Genomic DNA, 20,633 nt, shown 5'->3' with positions numbered 1-20,633 from the left:
GCTAGCGCGTCGCGGAAAAAACGAGCGTGTGCGCCGTTACGAGACGCAGAGATTGGTACCCGATTTTAAGGTCCTAGGTCAACCGGTGACCTCTGAGGTCAGGTCAAGTGCCCCAAGGTACGGTTCAGTTTTTGGTGAATAACTTCGCAAAAAACGGCCGCAGAGCGCCGATTTTGGCAGCATCGTGTTCGTCTCGCTCAGGCGCGTCGAATGATATACTTTTTGTCCGGGTCAGGTCAACTTGGGGTGTTGACTTCAGGTCAAGGTCAGGTCAGCACCCCCAGGTCACGAAGTTGGTCGGAAGAGGTCATGTCGCATATCATTCGATTCGGCAGGTCTTCCTGAGTCCATTGGTGGCTTTCCCGACTCGCTAGCTCAATTTGATCAAGAGTTATTGACGAAAAACTAATATGACCTTGATGACGTCATAAATGACCTCACGCAAGGTCAACATTGCAAAAGTGACGCATCTTACCTTGCAAGGAGTGCATAAAATCACGATTCTGTGTGCTTGAGATAGTTAACGATCGTTCCAGGCGCCAGAATAGCAGTTTTCATTTTTCCCCATTGACTTATAATGGTGAGGTCACGAAAATGACCTGACCTCATATGACCTTTAGGAAAAATCCGAGATATACAAGTTGTGGGGCTCATAATGGATACTAGATCCTGCAAGTTTCATTTCCCTGTGACATCTCCTCTGGCAGTGAGGGCGTTGCGAAGTTGCGACTTCTGAAGACCGTGCAGAGGTTCACTTATGACGTCATAGGTCAGTGACCTGACCTGACCCAAAAATGCGGTTGGTGTCAAAAGATGCGGCTTGGATCAAAGGTCAGGTATGCCATGTTTCAGCTCTCTATCGCCAGCGTGTTCGGAGCTATTGCGAAAAAACCCTATGGGGGGGGGCGGCACCCGCCCCCCCCCCCTCGGCCGGCGAGGGTTAAATCTCGGCATCAGTTGTACGCACTACCCTGCGCACGATTGATGCGAGTGCAATATTACCGTCGCCCTTATTGGTGTTTTTTTCCGGCCGTGAACGTATAAGGGGGAGGGTCCGTTGGACCCCGTTTCGCCCCCGATCGAGCTAGAGCTTCGCGGAAAAAAACGAGCGTGTTGCCTGTGACGAGAGGAAGCCGATGATACCAAATTTTAAGGTCCTAGGTCATTGGTTGACCTTCCAGGTTAGGTTAATGACCCAAAAGTCGGGAAAATCGTGACCTGTTAGGACGTCGTAAAGTGTGGCTGCCATGGGGTTTTCCGGGGTGCTGACAGGGGCGTGGGAACAGGGGGGCAGGTGGACAGCTGCCCCTCCAACTTTAAAGGCGGGGGGGGGGGGGGCAATGCCCGTCCAACTTCGATAAAGCTCGATTCGCTTAGAAAGCAGTAAAATAATGACATCGGAAGATTTCGGTATTTCATGGTCTAAAGGCCTGGCTACACTATGCGTTTTCTTCGTGCGTTTTTTGCGTGTTTGCGTGTTTTGCGTGATATCGTTCTAGAAAAAAGAACGATATTACGTTTTTGTGATGTTTTTCACCTTAAATTTTAGTTACATAAGAGTTATATTAGCTTTTGTGTATAACCAAAGTAAAAATTATATTGTTTATAACTTTTTTCCTAGAACGATATTACGCAAAACACGCAAACCTGCAAAAACGCACGCAGAAAACGCATAGTGTAGCCAGGCCTTTACAATGTTAAAAAAATCGCCGGCGCGACGGCGCATTGCTCTAGCTTTCGTCAGTGGCGCGGGAACTTCTTCCAGACTGGGGGTGGGGCTGAACCATCATAGAGATCAACCAAGGGCAGAGGCGGATCCAGCTCATTTTTTTTTGGGGGGGGGGCAAACCATAACAATTAATCTATTCTTTCCATGCATCGTCCATAGGCGTAATGTTAAAATTATGCCGTTTGGGGGGGGGGGGGCAAATGCCCATTTTGCCCCCCTGGGATCCGCCACTGACCTAGGGTACCCCCAAATCTAGTTTTCTCATCGGTTTTAGGCCACTTATTTTTCAGACCCTGGCCTTTTCAACTAAAAATAAAAGAAGAAAATATTTGCAAAAAAAGTGAGGTATTCCGTCTCAGCTGAGTGACGAAAATACCATTTTGGCAACCTGGAATAAAGGTTTTAAAGGGACTATCCCACCTTCTAAAATGTTGTTAAAACCAGTTAAATTGTGCCCGACTTTGTAGATTGGATGACCAGGAACACGGTTCTGGCATTTATTTTTCATTAAACATCTTAGGCTTTCCATATTCCAAACACAAACTTTCAAATATGTGACTCACAGCCCAAAATTACCTCCTTCCCCAGGCCACATTACTGTCATAATGCTGATTCTTTTTACTCTGTAGGCACCACAACAAAGTTCAGACCAAGTTTTAAGCGATTTTTCAACGAACAAACCCATTTAAATCAGAATGACTAAACGAGGTGACGTCACACTAACGGTCGCTCCATGTTGAAGATAGGGCCTTGTACAAGGCCCATTTTCAAATGAAGGGAACGAATTTCTTCAACACCAAGAGGCCGCGGGGGTTGCAACCTAGATAGATAGTGGTTTCTGAACCTCGCCGCAAACTTGGCTATCTCAACCCAAACCCCATGTTAAAGGTGGGATAGTCCCTTTAAGCTGCCAAATCAGTTGCCGAGTCAGTAAAATAGGTAGATTTTTCACTCACATGCTTTCTTCCTTAGTGACTCACAACCCCTAATTTGGGGAGGACAAGCTGCCCCAACGGTTCCTGGCCTCATGAAAAGTTGTGAGGCACCGCCCCCACGGCCCCATAGTTGTGAGGGCAAGCTTCCCCCACTGCCCTCTCCCCCGGTTCCCGCGCCTATGTATGAATCTATGAAATTGTGTTGGTAGATTTCCGATTTCGATTCCTCCAGCTGGGGGGGGGGGGGGGGGGCTCAAATACATTACGAGCCCCCCAGCCGAAAAGTTGGAGGGGCTCAGCCCCCCTAGCAGGGGCGGCGCCACGAATTTTTGATTGTGGGGTACTAGGGTGAAAAGGGCCCTTGCATAGTGAAAGGAGCCCATGGTGAAAAGGGCCCTTGCACGGTGAAAAGGGCCCATACATTCATCATGGCGTGATATTAACCCGCGCCGTGCTGGGGGGGGGGGGGGGCTTTTACGCCGCACCCGGCCTCATCATTTCCACACATGTGAAAATTTCAGACCCGGGTCTTCAAGATCAGGTCACCAGGTCACGTGGACTCACGTCTAGTGACCTTACCTCAGAAAAAGTTGAAAGGCTCGCTATAGCTACACCGACTGAACGATCACTTAGAAACTTTCAGCGATTGATATGAGTAACAATATGTATAAAATGTATATATCGGATTTTCAATATATGTGAGCTAAGGTCAGGTCAATTTAGCGACCTCTCCATTAGGTATAAGTCAATGGGAGAAAATTGAAACGCGCCTCTTTTGGACGAATGTCGTTCAAAACGCTCTCAAACATCGGTATGTTAACATAACACACTGAATCGGAAAACTGCATCTGTGACCCCTCTGTATGCCCCTGAGGTCATCTCAGGTTATGATCCGGTCACCAGCAGTTTTGTGGCCATAACTTTTGATCGAGACGTGCTGGAGCGGTGAAAACACGTCAGACGCGGGCGGTCGTAGTTCATCTCGACGATACGGATCGACTGATATGCAACATAACCCTTTTCGGTCAGGTCATGACCTTGACCTGTGGTCAAATTTTCACAATGACCTTTCAAGGTCAACAAATAGTTATTTTGACGCGTCTCGACGAAAGGAACACGATGCTGCCAAAAGTAACGTCGTGACTCTCTTGAGTCAAAAGTTATTGCCGAAAAACATTTTTCGTGTAAACGGCATTTTTTTACAGTTTTTTTCCATCTGGAGACTACGCCATTGACCTGAGGTCAGATCTGTTAACATTGTTCAGAAAGGTCTGTAAAAGGGCTATCGAATGGTAAAAGGGCTATCGAATGCGCTTTTCCGTAGCGCTGTAGCTTTATTGGTTTCCGAGTTAGCCGGTGGCAGTTTCCAAAATTATTGAAATGGACTAAATTTGACCTTTGATGACCTCTGGTGAGCTGACCGTTGACCTGACCTTAAAAATCACCGAAGTGATTTCTTCCTTATTTTTGACGCTCTTTTGATTGCCGCTTACCACAGTGTAGCTACGTGGCCCAGGAGCCATAGGCGGCGGAACGGGGAGTGCACCGGGGCACCGTGCCCCCTTCGATTTTGGCATTCTAACATTGGCCCTATGGGCGTTGCATGGAAAGAATGGGACCAAAAGTCGGCAGTGCCCCCCCCCTTAATTGAAGGTGTGCCGCCGCTACTGCCAGGAGCAAAGTTAGACGGGGGCCGTGAAAACGCCCCCGTCTATCCAGTGCGGGGCCCTCAGAGGCTAATGTGGGCCCTTACGGGCCAGCACGGGGCCCTCAGAGGTCAGTGTGGGGCCCTAAAAGACCGGCATGGGCCGGTGTTGGACCCCAGAGGCCAGCGGAGGGCCCTTAAAGGCCAAGATGGGCCCTCAGAGACCGAAGCAGGCCCTTAGAGGCCGGCATTTGGTCTTCCGAATCCAGTGCGGGGGCCCTCAGAGGCTAATGTGGGTCCTTATAGGCCAGCATGGGGCCCTTAGAGGTCAGTGTAGGGCCCTAAAAGACCGGCATGGGCCGGCGTTGGACCCCAGAGACGAGCGGAGGGCTCTCAAAGGCCAAGATGGGCCCTCAGAGGCCGATGTGGGCTCTTAGAGGCCGACATCGGGTCTTCAGAATCCAGTGCGGGGCCCTCAGAGGCACTTAAAGGCTAGTCTTGGGACTCGAGAGACAGAAATGAGGCCACCAGAGGCCGGTGCGAGGCCCTCAGCCGCCGGTTGGGCCCCTGAGGCCGGTTTAGGGGCCCTAAAAGGCCAGTGGAGGGCCCTCAGAGGTCAATGAGGGTCCTCAGCGGTCAATGTGGGCGCTTGACCGCCACTGAAGGGCCCTCAGAGGTCAGTGTAGGGCCCTCAAAGACCGGTATGGGAGGTGTTAATAGCTGGCGTAGGTTTCTCGAGCCTCGTGACAATCGAATACGGGCCAGGGCCCCATACGCCCATGGGGGCCCATCGGTTGTTTGGGGGGGAGGGCCTGATTTGCCTTTGGGGAGGCCATGGCCCTTATGCCCCCCCCCCCGCGACCGCCACTGAAAGCTCTGGCAGTCAGGGCGTTGCGAATATGCGACATCTGAAGTAGAGTTGCAAAGTTTTCCGATAGGCGTTATCACAAGTGTATTCGCGGCCATTGGGGCGACGTAAGAAAAGAAGAAACCAACTGGCCCCAAGAACTTTAAATTATCAGTTAGCATGCACCTTTTCCTTGATGTGTAGAGAATTTACCATTATTTGTTACAGAAAATAACATTTAATATCTTCCATTTATACTTTTTTCATCGTTTGCACAATATGTTCTTTTACTAAGCTAGAAACACTAATTAGAAATAGTTCCCGCATCGTCAAGAACAATAGGGAAGGCTTGAAGTGAATAAAATAATTTAAACGGTTTTGTAATCTATGTGAAGGCACTTCTAAAATTGCCTGTAGAAATATTGAAGGCAAAAGTTCAACTTTTTCACAAGACGGATGTCTATAAACCTATTTAACTTGTGACAACTCAGCCGGTATTTCGTCGCCTACAGCCCAGCTTTCCCTAGTGACCGATAGAGGCGCTGCTATCGATGTCCGCCCGTGCCGCCTAACGCCCCAAAGGCTGCTACCGGCACCGCCCCGCCCCACAAAAATTTTCTGGGATACCGGCATGCTACCACGCCCCAAGCAAAAAAAACCGCCAAATTACCGGCATACTAAAAAACCTGCATTCTTGATTCTAGCTTACCCCTACAAGAGATGCCACATTTTGGCAGTTTCAGTACCTGTCCCACCCAGCAGCCATCCATTGTCCAACCACAAATACCAGCAGGCTGATTTTGGCTGAGTTGGCCCCACAAATACCCAAAATTTTGAAACTCAATTCCAGTCTATAACTGTTAAAATATCACCTGTAATCAAAGAGGTATTGCCTACAAAAAAAAAAAAAACTAACACATTCAGCAAAAAGGCGAGGACAAAAAGAACTTGAATTACTGAAATGTGTTTCTAAAGACTGGACAGTGAGCACTGAGCAGTAATCACATTTACATTTCACAGGTGTTCTACTTTTCCACATTCTCCTAAAATGTTGCTGGCACCAGCCAAATGTTTAAAATCTAGATGGTCAAAACATAAACAAGTACAGATTCGGCCATCTTCCTAACTGAGGAAGCGAGATCAACATCTACTGTTTCCTATCCACCATGGCTTGCTGGTTCGTGAATAAGATACGAATCATGTAAAACAAAATGAGTTAATAACTCACTGGTCCTGAGAACAGTCACCAAATAATATGTATAAAAACGATATCTTCCATCCTCTCCAACCTCAAACGGGAACAAACAAAAGGTTATGAACGATTTCGAAACAAATGCGCCATAACAGAGGCTTTTAACCAGCTGAATAAAACACTGCAAAAAAAGTTTTAAGACTGCAAGCCACTGCCTCGTGAATGATTATATTAATAAAAAATAATCCAACACAATATTAAATTATAATGAAATCTACAATGTGAGTGTAATTCACTACAAGAAAATTCAATTCTCTTCAGTTATTCAACCAAAAAAGGGTATATGAATAAATATCTATTACGTCATCAGATTTCATCCATTCATTAGGGGAGAGAGCATCTCAATCTTAAAAGTAAATCCTTGGTTGTATTAATTTGCGCCACTTTGCGTCAATTTTGCCTGCATGATGTGTTTTCTTGTAAAGATAAGACAAAATGTCAGTTCAAATCCATTTTCATTTAATTATGGGACCAAAGTCAGGCTCAGGGCTACCTAACACCTGCCTTTTCAGCTGGATTTTCAGTGTCAAATTCTTTGTAGTTTCTCAGACCACGTCTCATGATCTCAAGACTCAAGGCCAGTTTCCAAACAATGTGTTCTTTTGGTGTTTTGATTCTGCCTTTTCCCTTGGGGAATGTTGTCATGAACATTTATTTTATTGCGTTATACATATTACCTAGTAACCTACCATTAGACTTACTAACTGATCGTGCTTTTGCAACATGAATGAGTACCATTCCAATTCTTCCTTTTGTAGACCACAGTAGATTCTTGACAATTCTAATTATAACCAAGCCCGTGAAATGCTGAGGTCGATGTGTTACCCCTACCCTTAGCAATGGAACTTCTACCACAAAATGTATCTTGCAGTGGTTAATATTGCTGTTTTAATACAATTTGAGAGGCTCTTAGTGTCCGAAGTTTGAATATTTTGCTGATATTTTTTTTTGCACAAAATCAAAAATACCGGCATGCTACCGGCAAGACATGCCAGATACCACGAAAAAACCTGCGGTAGTGAAAAATTACCGGCATGCCGGTAGTGCGGTAGGGAAATTTTGCAACTCTAATCTGAACTGAAGACCGTGCAGAGGTTCACTTATGACGTCATAGGTCAGTGACCGGACCGGAAAATGCGATTGGTGTCCAAAGATCCGGCTTGAATCAAAAGTCAGGTATGCCAAGTTTCAGCTCTCTCTCTCTCTCTCTATCGCCGGCGTGTTTGGAGCTATCGCGTAAAAAATCCCTGGGGGGCACCCCCGTCCTCGGTCGGCGAGGGTTAATTAAGACAATTTTCAGGTACTTGCCCTCTCAGCTACAGAAAGAGCCTCTGAGCCCCATGAAGGGGCCCCCTGAACACTTGACGGGGTCCCCTTAGCTACAAAAAGGTCGTCTGAATACACAAGACCCTCTGAGCGCCTGGATAGGCCCCCGATCTCTTTATGAGGGCCCTCTGAGCGCATACAGAACGCTCGACGGGGCCTCTCTGAGCTACAGAATGGCTCTGAGTACACGACAAAGTCCTCTAAGTGCATGAAGGGGCCCTCTGTTCACTTGACGGGTTCCATGATCGCTTGACGGGCCCCTGATTGCTTGACGGGGCCCCGGCCAGAAAAGGTCCTATGAGTACACGACAGGGCGCCCTAAGCAAATGAAGAGGCCCCTGATCGCGCGTGACTGGGCCCTCTGAGCTACAAGAAAACTCTCTGAGCACATAAAGGGCCTCTATACGCTTGACGAGGGCCCTACGAGGTACAGAAAAGCCCTGAGTACACGAGAGGGTCCTCTAAACGCATGAAGGGGCCCCTGATTCCTTGACGGGCGCCCTCTGAGCACATGATTAGGGTCCCTGATTGCTTGACGGGGGCCCATTAAGCTACATAAAGGCCCTCTTGAGTACACGACAGGGCTCTCTGGGTACACGACAGGGCCCTCTGAGCGCATGAAGGGCCCCCTGATCGCGTGACGGGGCCCTCTGAGCTACATAAAAACTATCTGATCTTATAAAGGACCCCTGAACATTTGGTAGCACTCTGTAAGCTACAGAAGGGCCTTCTGAACGCATAAAGGGCCCTGAACGTGTGACGGGGCCGCCCCTATGAGCTACAGAAAACCCTCTACGTACACGACGGGGCCCTCTCACCGCATGCAGGGTGCTCCTGATTGATTGACGGGGCCCTCTAAAACCATAGAAAGGTCCTATGAGTACACGACAGGGCCCTCTAAGCGCATGAGAGGCCCCTAATCGCACGTAACAGGCACTCTGAGCTACAAGCAAACTCTCTGAGCACATAAGGGTCCCTAAGCGCCTGACGGGGCTCTCTAGGCGACAAAAGGGCCCCTGCGCTTAGAGGGCCCCTGCGCTTAGAGGGCCCCTGAACGCTTTACGAGGGTCCTATGAGCTACAGAAAAGCCCTGAGTAAAAGAGAGAGAGCTCTTTAAACGCATGAATGGGCCCCCGATTCCTTGGCGAGGGCCCTCAGAGCACATGATAAAGGCCTGATTGCTTGACGGGGCCCTCTAAGCTACATAAAGGCCCTATGAGTTCACGGAAGGGCCCTCTAAGCGCATGAAGAGGCCCCTAATCGCACGTGACTGGGCCCTCTGAGCTACAAAAAACTCTGAGCATTTAAAGGGCCCCCTGAACGCCTGACAGGCTTCTCTGAGCGACAAAAGGGCCTTAAAGCGCTTAAGGGCCTCCGTATGCTTGACGAGGGCCCTATGAGTTATAGAAAAGCCCTGAGTACACGAGAGGGCCCTCTAAACTCAGGAAGGGGTCCCTGATTCCTTCACGGGGCCCTCTGAGCACATAAGGGTCCCTAATCGCTTGACGGGGGGCCCTCTAAGCTACATAAAGGCCATCTGTAATCTGTATACACGACAGGACAGGCCTTAAAAGCGCCCTACCGATCTGTAGGGGCCTGTAACAGCCGCCGGTTAAATTTTTCAATATTGTCCCTCTGTCGGCAATAGTTTTTGACCACTGCTAGAACCTAGGGACCCTCCCACCTTCAAAAAAGTTAATGAATTGGCATGAAAGTGATATCCCTTGGTTCAGAAAGAGCGAAAACGAATATCTACCAAATTTCACCGAAAAATATTCACTGGTTTTTAAGATATTAGGCTTTTACTTTTGTTTACTTTTTGGGATCTCCCCTGTTACTAGCGACTTTATTTGGAAGCAATAATTTGGCAGCCTTAAAGTGCGGCAGACGTTGCGCGCAAAGCAGCGTATACCACCACGTGTTAACGATGGTTTTAGTCTAAGATTTAAAAATCGTTAGATCTCCGCTGACGTCACAAATTCTAAGGGGGCATTCCAATGCATCAGCCCCTTAGAATCCGAAAACTGCAAGTTTGAAATTCCATATCTTCGAATTAAAGCATTTTTCGATGTTGTGAGTGCCCAAACCGGTATTTGCAGGCCATGGCCACCAATTTGGCTATCTCAACTCAAAACTAATGTTAAAGGTAGTGTGCCACCTTTGAAAGATTTCCCGTTTTATTTTTCCTAGGATAAGAAGCTTCTGTTTTTACCTAATATCGCAAAAAAATCAAAAATGGGCCTGGAATAGTGCCTTTTTCGCCTAAAAGTTTATCGGTTTTTAGATATGTATAACAACTGTAGTGGGCTCACCTGCAAACAGGCGTCGGGCAACAATCGCGAATGCGGCGCACTTGTGACAATAAGCAAAGGTCATTATAGTGTTACGACCATACGACGTACGGGAATGAGTTATCAGCTGTCTAATCGTAGACAACACAATGTCGAGCCTTAAACTGTAAGCCTGTATTGGTATTGTTTCTTAAATTTGGCTGTCGAACATTAATTTGTGGTTTGAGATATGATTTTATGTAAAATAATTGATATGAAACAGCCGTCTCTTAAGTTATGACCCCATTACACCACACGCAAGTGGCAGAAATGACAATGATCAGCTGACGCATTTTTCTTGGCCGAAGTCAGAGCGCGCGGCCCGACGCACCACGCGTATTTGGAAATTCCGACCTCGACGAGCATCAGAAGCCACCTAACAGGCGTGTTCGAAACCGCAGGAGATGATGATGAACGGGTTTATCGAAACTTGATTGGATGAGCATATCGGTAATAGCGATTTCAGTGTGTGCATTTATTGTTCATAGTGGTGTGAAATGTGGTTGGGGTACGACCGACAACCCGTCGGGGCGAATTTCGCACTGGGGTACTCAAAATTTGAAGAATTTAAGACGTTTCCATGAGTTTTGAAGGTATGGATAAGTTCTAAAAATCCGGTTCTCCTTATCTGGGCCATTAACTCCATACGGTCCAGGAAAGCTGGCACACTACCTTTAAGGTGGGAGTGTCCCTTTAACGGTTTTAGAGGGTCATTGCACGACTACGAAAAAGTCTTGGAAGCTCAGACTGGGCTCCTGACTGTGGGGTACTGGGTATATGCAGTACCCCACAGTCAAATGACTGTGGGGTACTAGTACCCCACGTGCGTATTTACAAATTGCAACCGAGCTCCGCCGTAGGGTATTTTTTTCCGCCGTAGTGTATTTCACTTGGTGGATTTTCTACCATACATCTGCCTGAGCCCAGGGTAATTACAATTTGTCCGCGACGTTCAAAAATGATGCACCTTTTTTCGCAGTATAGGATATCGCATGTGCATATTTCTGCCTATTTGGGTGCGCTTTATCGGTTTTTCGTGAGTAACTCGCGTAAAAACCGTCCGATCGCGACGAAACTTTCAATACCCCCGATTTTATCAATTTTACACCTACCCTGAAAATTTCATGACCCTGACCCAAATGACCTTTGACCTGTGACATATTTCTCGAGACCATGTTTGGCCCGAATCGCGATTCGGCGTATGTCGGCTCGCATTAGCCGCGCGGTTGCAGTCTTCTCGTGGTTTCAAGCCTTGAAACATGTGATATGATGCTGGTCCCATGCATTAGGGTGGGTGTCAAGGTCACCTGAAGGTCAGGTCAGCTCAATGACCTTTGATGACCTCGGTTCACTTTTTCGAGTTTTACATGTTTCTAGGCTAGTTTTTGGAGCTGATTTCGAATTTAGCAACCATTTGAACATGACAGGGGGTGTAACGACATTATCCGGACACCTTTCTTCCCGCTGTGAAAGCAAAACAATCTGGTACTTTTTCTTTTAACTGAGCTTGTAGCCACCTTTCATAAAAAAACACACTTTACTCACCTCGTTTACTCACCTCGTTGGTTTCTGCATATCTTTGGAGTGGTTTCAAGGGACAGTCAGAGAGGAAGTGAGAAACCCACACAGTGGCGAATGTTCTGGAGCATTTCAGCCAATGGATTTTCCAGCACACTGGCTTTGATGCGGACCAACGCCGTCTAAACCTGTGCCTGCGGTTGAGCAGTGGCGGGTGGCTCTTCATTACCTCCTGCTAAACAAGAGCCCACAGGTTTTCGATTGAAATGGGATCGCGACTTTTTCCAAGTAATAAGCGTTAGCCCAGAATGATTTAAGGTTCTATCGGCATCACTTCCCGTTCTTTTAGGGACTTTTAAGTAGCGCGCCGCCACGCATGAAGACAGCGTGTGGCTTGAATCAGGCATCAGTGCGCGTTCAGAAACCGTGCCCTCCTATGCCGTCTGGTGGAGCGCCTCCAATCATGCTCCCCCACCTTCCCTGGAAAAGCTCCACCCTTGCCTATGGGGCAAAATATAAGGGACAAAAACACAAAACAAGACAGATAAGAACAAAGCAAAATTAACTCATTATCTAATGAAATTCAGGCTGGAGCAAAAACATAGGTAATAGGTATCTATGTCAAATTAGAATGAATGATTAAAATCAACCTGACCAGGCCTTACGGTCTGACCGGGTCATAACCACCTTACTTCGCCTAACTTGACCCAATTCAACCTAGGCCTACCACAACACCTGCAGAGGTACCTTCCTGGAAAAAATGACGCCCAGGGAGATGGCTGTCCAACTTATTGGAATACTACCATGATTGCTTGTCAAAATGTGTGTCATCAATCATCATGCTCTTGATGATTGATTGTGATTGCTCACATGCAATCACAAGTGATGTATAATAAATGTGATATTTAATAGTTACAGATCTCCTGACTGTTGACTGTTGAGTGATCAAAATATTCAAATAATCAGGGTACAATCCTGTGCATAGTGCACACTAATCATGTTGTTTTTGTGTAGGCCTTCTGCACATTGTTATGTGCACTGCTATGTGCACTATAAAAAAGTGACTGGTGTTACATGACAAAAGGTTGAGCAACTGTGAAGTTCATGCCCTTGGTCTTGCTGGTGCCAAATGCCTATAGCTATAGCAGGATCAGTGAGGGTTGTAGACATGCTACATACATTGTGCATTGAAGATATTGGCACAAAGTTCATCCGTAATTACTATGCTTAACACCTAATGTAAGAAGCGACATAAATGCCCAGATGATAAAGCTCTCTGGTCAACATCACACAAATTTATTAACATACTTTGCAGGTACATATTAACATTCATGGCAAACACTTTCGATTTGATTCAGAAACTAGTTGCTATTAAGCTTGCATTTGTGTAGGTACAACAACGACCATATATTAAATCATAAAAAAACCTTCTCATGGCATTCATCACATACCTTTTTACCGAACAAGTACCTTATACCTAGCTACCATGCAATGATTCTAAAATTTGTCCGCAATCCATCTATATCTCAACTGGCACAATGAATTTCAAATACCCTAGCAAAACCTATAGCTGTACATAAGAAGAATGCAATACTACAAGAATTATGAATTTCTGAAGTTATTCTCACATGCTGGAATGTTGAAACTCTACTTTTGTTGTCCATTTCCATGTTTGATTGAGCCATCATATAGAACTGTTTTCGTTCTTCAGTCACAAGCTTTCCCACAAATCTTGAATTTTTACACATCATCTTGAACCATGCTCCAGTCTTTCCAACAAGGTACTATGTAACATCAAAGCAATTTTGATTTGTTACAACAGCTTCAGATCATGATAGGCTTGAGGTTTGTTACACCATTGACCATTTGCCAGACAAATCTATAAAATGTGTATCAATTCCCAAACTAAGTAATTGATCATATCAGTATTTGCAGTTTCCACACAATGTTTCATAATACTATTCTATGTTTATATAAAGAAATTCAAATAATCCACAAATTGTTATTGAAACACTCCCACTTCAAGAATTCACAGCAATAACAGTACAAGTTCGGAAGCAAACAAACATTGCGCCACATTTCGTATGAAACGCGCCATCGTCCTGAAGTTTCTACCACAGACGGTAGTTCAACCGCAGCCGTAGTGTGAAAACCCCTGCCCACCTTACCCCACGGCGGAGCTCGGTTGCAATTTGTAAATACGCACCCCACGTACCCCACGGTGGCGCCGCCCATGCGGCCCCTAGCCCCCCCCCCCCGTTCCCGCGCCACTGGCTTTAGTATGCGTGGGAAGGAGCATCCTTTGAGATCCTTCGCAAATACGGTTCCCGACATGGCGGGAAATCTGCACCAATCAGAACAAGCCCGCCGGAATTACCATGGCAACGGCCGTTACGGTTGCTGCGTCATGATTGTTGTGAGACAGATGGACAGTGGCTGACGTGGCTGAGGGTTTGAGTGGTGCCGTGGAGGTGGTTTGCTTATGTGCTGTGCTAGTTGTGGATTGATATTCGGCTATATTACTACGGCAGACATCAGTGTGGATTGTGGCTAAGTTGGCCCCGGCAATGAAGCGCCGTGGCGTGACCGGACCGCTGGACAGGTTCCTTAAAAGGCCCACTACAGAACTGTAAGTACATTGCCTCATGATTACGTGGGTTTTGTATTGCCTTGATTATGTGCATAGTTGGCGGAACGGGGGTGGCACCGGGGCTCCAATAGGCAATATCCAAGTATCAGAGCCCTCCCTTAACCCTCGTTCCGTTGTGTGTGTGGGGCGGGCAATATGCCCCCCCCCCCTGTGGTTTTTCCTAAATTGCAAGAAAGCGGCGACGCGCAGCGCCACTTACTTTTCAGTACCTTCATGGGCATCCTTGATCAATTTGACACCAAAATTTCAAGTCTTAGGCCACCTTGAACATCAGCTCATGAGGGAGTTTGTTAAAAAGACTCTCGAACGTAGGTTGCGATTCGGAAACGTGTAGACTGTAGGGTATCGGTAACCCTGGCGTCACCGGTAATGTTTTCGTTCAAGGTTAAGGTTTGAAGATTATGAGAGGGCACCTGTATTGGGCCGCCGTGCCAAGCCGACGCATGCTGTGACGTCACTGGGTAGGAGAAGATAACGTACCAACTCAGACCGACTCAGATAGTCTCAGAATGACTCAACCGACTCAAATCGATTCTGATCGACTCGGACAGACTCAGAACGACTCAGGCAGACTCAAACCGACTCAGGCAGACTCAAACTGACTCGACCGACTCAAACCGATTCAGATCGACTCAGATAGACTCAGACCGACTCAACCAACTCAAATCGATTCTGATCGACTCAGACAGACTCAGAACGACTCAGACAGACTCAGGCAGACTCAAACCGACTCAGGCAGACTCAAACCGACTCAGGCAGACTCAAACCGACTCGACCGACTCAAACCGATTCAGATCGACTCAGACCGAATCAGATAGACTCAGAACGACTCAAACTGACTCAGACCGACTCAACCGACTCAAATCGATTCTGATCGACTCAGACAGACTCGGAACGACTCAGACAGACTCAGGCAGACTCAGACAGACTCAAACTGATTCGACCGACTCAAACCGACTCAGATCGACTCAGATAGACTCAGAACGACTCAGGCTGACTCAACCGACTCAAATCGATTCCGATCGACTCAGACAGACTCAGGCAGACTCAAACCGACTCAGGCAGACTCAAACTGACTCGACCGACTCAAACCGATTCAGATAGACTCAGCCGACTCAGATAGACTCAGCCGACTCAGATAGACTAAGAATGACACAACCGACTCAAATCGATTCTGATCGACTCGGACAGACTCAAGGTTGATTCGGTTGGGTCGGCCTGAGTCTGTCTGAGTCGATCTGAATCGGTTTAAGTCGGTTGGGTCGGTTTGAGTCTGCCTGAGTCTGCCTGAGTCGTTCTGGGCCTGTCTGAGTCGGTCTAAATCAGTTTGAGTTGGTTGAGTCGGTTTGAGTCTGCCTGAGTCTCTCTGAGTCGTTCTGAGTCTGTCTGAGTCTGTCTGAGTCGATCGGAATCGATTTGAGTCGGTTGAGTCGGTCTGAGTCGTTCTGAGTCTATCTGAGTCGATCTGAGTCGGCTTGAATCGGTCGAGTCAATTTGAGTCTGTCTGAGTCTGCCTGAGTCTGTCTGAGTCGTTCCGAGTCTGTCTGGGTCGATCAGATTCGATTTGAGTCGGTTGAGTCGGTCTGAGTCAGTTTGAGTCGTTCTGAGTCTATCTGAGTCTGTCTGAGTCGATCTGAATCGGTTTGAGTCGGTCGAGTCAGTTTGAGTCTGCCTGAGTCGGTTTGAGTCTGCCTGAGTCTGTCTGAGTTGTTCTGAGTCTGTCTGAGTCGATCGGAATCGATCTGAGTCGGCTGAGTCGGTCTGAGTCTATCTGAGTCGATCTGAATCGGTTTGAGTCGGTCGAGTCAGTTCATTGAGTCTGCCTGAGTCGGTTTGAGTCTGCCTGAGTCGGTTTGAGTCTGCCTGAGTCGTTCTGAGTCTGTCCGAGTCGATCAGAATCGATTTCAGTTGGTTGAGTCGTTCTGAGTCGATCTGAGTCGGTTTGAGTCGGTCGAGTCAGTTTGAGTCTGTCTGAGTCTGCCTGAGTCTGTCTGAGTCGTTCCGAGTCTGTATGAGTCGATCAGAATCGATTTGAGTCGTTTGAGTCGGTCTGAGTCAGTTTGAGTCGTTCTGAGTCTATCTGAGTCGGTCTGAGTCGATCTGAATCGGTTTGAGTCGGTCGAGTCGGTTTGAGTCTGCCTGAGTCTGCCTGAGTCTGTCTGAGTCGTTCCGAGTCTGTCTGAGTCGATCGGAATCGATTTGAGTTGGTTGAGTCGGTCTGAGTCTATCTGAGTCTATCTGAATCGGTTTGAGTCGGTCGAGTCGGTTTGAGTCTGCCTGAGTCGGTTTGAGTCTGCCTGAGTCGTTCTGAGTCTGTCTGAGTCGATCGGAATCGATTTGAGTCGGTTGAGTCATTTGAGTCTATTTGAGTCGGTCTGAGTTGGTACGTTATCTTCTCCTACCCAGTGACGTCACAGCATGCGTCGGCTTGGCACGGCGGCCTAATACAGGTGCCCTCTCATAATCTTCAAACCTTAACCTTGAACGAAAACATTACCGGTGACGCCAGGGTTACCGATACCGACTGTAGTCTGTACCACTATGTACATCGATTCGGGAACGTGATTTAAATCGTACCTGTTGAAACATCAGTACCGCACTTGCTTTACATAAAGCTTGGTTTTGGAACGCCTATGTGGTTTTATTGAGGTGGCGATTCTGTCCCCCCCCCCTCCCCAACTTGAATATTGTTCCTACGCCCCTGGGTGCTGATCACTGCTGATCACGATAATCATGTTAGTTTTGATCACAGATGTCTTAATCATTAATGCATTTCGGCCAGTTCGGGTCAGGTCAACTACTAACCAGTAGGGGTCCTGCCGGGCATTCTTAGTAGTCGTCAACCGCCTCTGACAGCCCCGTAACATGCTACGAAGGCGCCAAAACTACTTCGTTAATGTTCATAGGGTTGCTAAATTCGAATTCAGCTAAAAAACTGGCTTAGAGAGTAGACACTTGTAAAGCTCGAAAAAGTTAACCGAGGTCATCAAAGGTCAATGACCGTCGATCTGACCTGACGTTAAAGGTGACCTTGACACCCACCCTAATGAGTAATGCTTAGGACCAACATCATTTCACATGTTTGAACGCTTGAAACCACTAAAGGACTGCAAACGTGAGGCTAATGCGAATTGCGAGCCGGCATACGCCGAATCGCGATTCCGGTCAAACATGTTCTCGAAAATTAGGTCACAGGTCAAAAGTCATTTGGGTCGACGTCATGAAATTTTCAGGGTAGGTGTTAAATTGATAAACTCGAAGGTACTAAAAGTTTCGTCGCGATCGGCCGCTTTTTACGCGAGTTATTCGCAAAAAACGAGGGGGGTCCGTTCGACCCCCCCCCCCCTATACGGGCGAGGGATAAGGTATTTGGACAGACTCGTGCAATGCGATTCCCCGACTGTGCAGTGCGGGAAGAGTTTGTTTCACTAGGCAGAAATAGTTGATATTCCTTTTTCACACGGCTACGTCAACGAGCGTCTAACCCGAATAGGATGCAGGTGTTTTAATTTCTAACGACTGGCCTGCTGAATTGACAACCCCATAGTTTTTTTTCTCTCTCTTCAAAAGGTGTTTGGCTCCAAGTGCATTATCTTAGCAATTACGTGAGTTTCGGCAGCTTCAGCGTGTGGATAAGGTTGGGACACTGGTCACGTGATCCTCCATGCTTTTCCCAACCCTACTCACGATTTTCATAAGCCTTGATTTATTCTTGAAACACTGCACAGAGCCGTTTGTAGTTAATTTATGTACAAAAACTAATTCAATGATATTTGAAATGAACAAACACATTTTTACTCGCAATCTCAAAAGTTGAATTTATTTGCGTTTCATTAATTTAATCAGCTTGCAACCATCACCCATCGTCCTCGATGTAGTCGAACCTGGCGCAATCGGATAGTGTTCGAAAATTGTGACGCTTACTTGTTGCTATGGCGACCGGGCATTACCTACGCTTTTCATTCGTCAACAAGTGCTTACGGAGCTGCCGCTCACATTTTAGAACAGTCTCTATGCGTTGGTTTGTGTGACGCGTCACATCTGAAACATGTTTCGTGAGGCTCCAAAACCATTCAATTCATCGCCTTCAAAAGAAGTGTTTTGTAACATTTTCGATGTTTTTTTCCATGTTTTTTTTTTTGGCTTAATAATTGCTAGCTCCATTCATCCTATCTTGCGTGAGGATAGTATCACTCGGGGACCAGCCGTTGAGCAAGAAACAACGACGAGGAGAAGGTCTTGTAAAAAGTCGCAGCGATTGCATTGAGCATTAAATGACGAAAATATTTTTACCCCCCACCGCCTCAGGCGATCACGTGCCGTCACCTACCTGGTCTGGCTAAGAATCTCTTACCGTAAAAATAATCTATTTTAAATTGTGCTCGGTAGATACATGGAAATTGTGTCTTAAAAATGAGCATACTATGATGACGTCACTGGTGGCAGCTGGCACCCAATGTCCGCACGATTCACGAAGGCATTAATTGCCAACGAATTTTAGGAAAACTTCGTTTTTCACTGTTACCGAGGCCCTTATCGAGTAAGTTTCTTTCCATGACAGTTATGCATTACATTGCAATGCAAGTTCCACAGCTTGACATCATCACTGTTTTCATGACTATAGTTCGTCTTTTTTAGTTAGCCCCCACTGAACTCTATAATGTGGAAGGCGCATCGGCCGCCAGATGGTGTCCAACGCCCAACGGTGCCGCCATGTTGCGCAGACCAGGAAGCGGCCGCCGCCTGTGTTGGGGAATAGGGAATTTGGGACCTCGAGTTACGTTTGCGGTCGCTGCATCCGTTACGTTCAAGCTATGTGGACACGGAACCCGGCATCTTACACAGAATTGAGTGGAGAATAAGATGAAATCCTGAAAAATCCTCAGATACAAGGAACTCATACGTTAAACCCTTATAAGTCGATGGGGAAATATGAAAATTGCTATTTTGGCGCCGGGAATGATCTGAATCTGAAACTATCTCAAGCATATAGAATCATGATTTCATGCACTCCTTGCAAGGTGCTTTGCTTCATATTTGCATTGTTGCCCTTGCGTGACGTCATTTGTGACGTCACAAGGGTCACAGTTTTTCTTCAATAACTCCCGATCAAATTGAGCTAGCGAGTCGGGAAAGCCACCAATGGTCTCAGGAAGACCTGCCGAATCGAATGATATGCGACATGACCTCTTTCGACCAACTTCGTGACCTGGGGGTGCTGACCTGACATTGACCTGAGGTCAACACCCTAAGTTGACCTGACCCGAACAAAAAGCATATCACTCGATGCGCCTGAGCTAGCTGAACACGATGATGCCAAAATCGCGGCTCTACGGCCATTTTTGGCGAAGTTATTTACCAAAAACCGAACCCGTGACTTAGATCTCTTGACCTGACCTCAGAGGTCACCGGTTGACCTGAGACCTTTACAGCGGGTTCCTACCAGTCACTCTACATTATACTTTGTCGCATACGACCACTTTACCGCTTAATTCTAGTTAAATTAGCGGCGCATTAGCGAGGTGGGTTCAATCAACCCCCTCGGCCGGGGCAAATGTAGGTCCGTCGAGTGAATTTGAGGAAATCTAAAGATACGATCGTGTTCCCCACTCAATTCTGCGTAAGATGCCGGGTTCCGTATCTTCGTAACAACGTAACGGATGCGGCGGCCGCAAACGTAAATCGAGGTCCCGAATTCCCTATTCCTCAACACAGGCGGCAGCCGGTTCCTGGTCTGCGCAATATGGCCGCCACCGTTAGACACTACGGCCAATAGGGTTGAAGCGGCAGTGCTCCCCTGTGTTAGCCCCTCACTGTAAACGTCTTTTTGAACACAGCACGAGATTTGCTAGCTGAATTACTGAGAAAACTGGTTGGCGCACATTGTATTGGAGATCAGAATAATATTTTCAAAATAAGTTTGAACACCGACGATGTAACTATAATGTTAAACGCCGTACAATTTATTGATTAGTTCAGACATAATTCCTTAGAAGTCGTGTGTCACTGTGGAGCTGTAGGTATCGGCAAATATACGAGCTATGAGTCAGTGAAATAGCAAAGAAATTTGATGACATTGGTCGTCTGTGAAATCTGGTGAAATCAATGTGCGTCAACCAGTTTTATCAGTAATTCAGCTAGCAATTCTCGTGCTGTACTAAAAAAGACTAACAGTGAGGGGCAAACTTAAAAAAAACGAACTTAAGTTCCAAAACCCGCATATGGAATATATCCGGAATAATTCACATGTTAAGATAAGGCGACGTTCGAGTCTCAGGTTCAGTTTTTGCCCGTTTCGCTGGCTTAAACGCGTGCTTAGTTGAAAAACGTGCTTGGAGCCAAACACCTTTTGAAAAAAAACGAACTATAGTTGCCGTCTTACTTTGCGTTACTTAATACTT

The 20,633-nt window shown here is 46.8% G+C and overlaps 1 protein-coding gene across 1 annotated transcript in view; it reads right to left on the bottom strand.

Annotated features, from left to right (window-relative positions):
- Window positions 1–20,633, bottom strand: part of LOC122383192 — a 103,137-nt gene that overhangs the window by 61,215 nt on the left and 21,289 nt on the right. The window lies entirely within an intron of this gene.

The sequence above is a fragment of the Amphibalanus amphitrite genome, unplaced genomic scaffold, assembly GCF_019059575.1.
Source record: "Amphibalanus amphitrite isolate SeventyFive unplaced genomic scaffold, NRLGWU_Aamphi_draft 000158F_arrow, whole genome shotgun sequence".
Lineage (NCBI taxonomy): Eukaryota > Metazoa > Arthropoda > Thecostraca > Balanomorpha > Balanidae > Amphibalanus > Amphibalanus amphitrite.
This window is presented reverse-complemented; position numbering and strand designations above follow the sequence as displayed.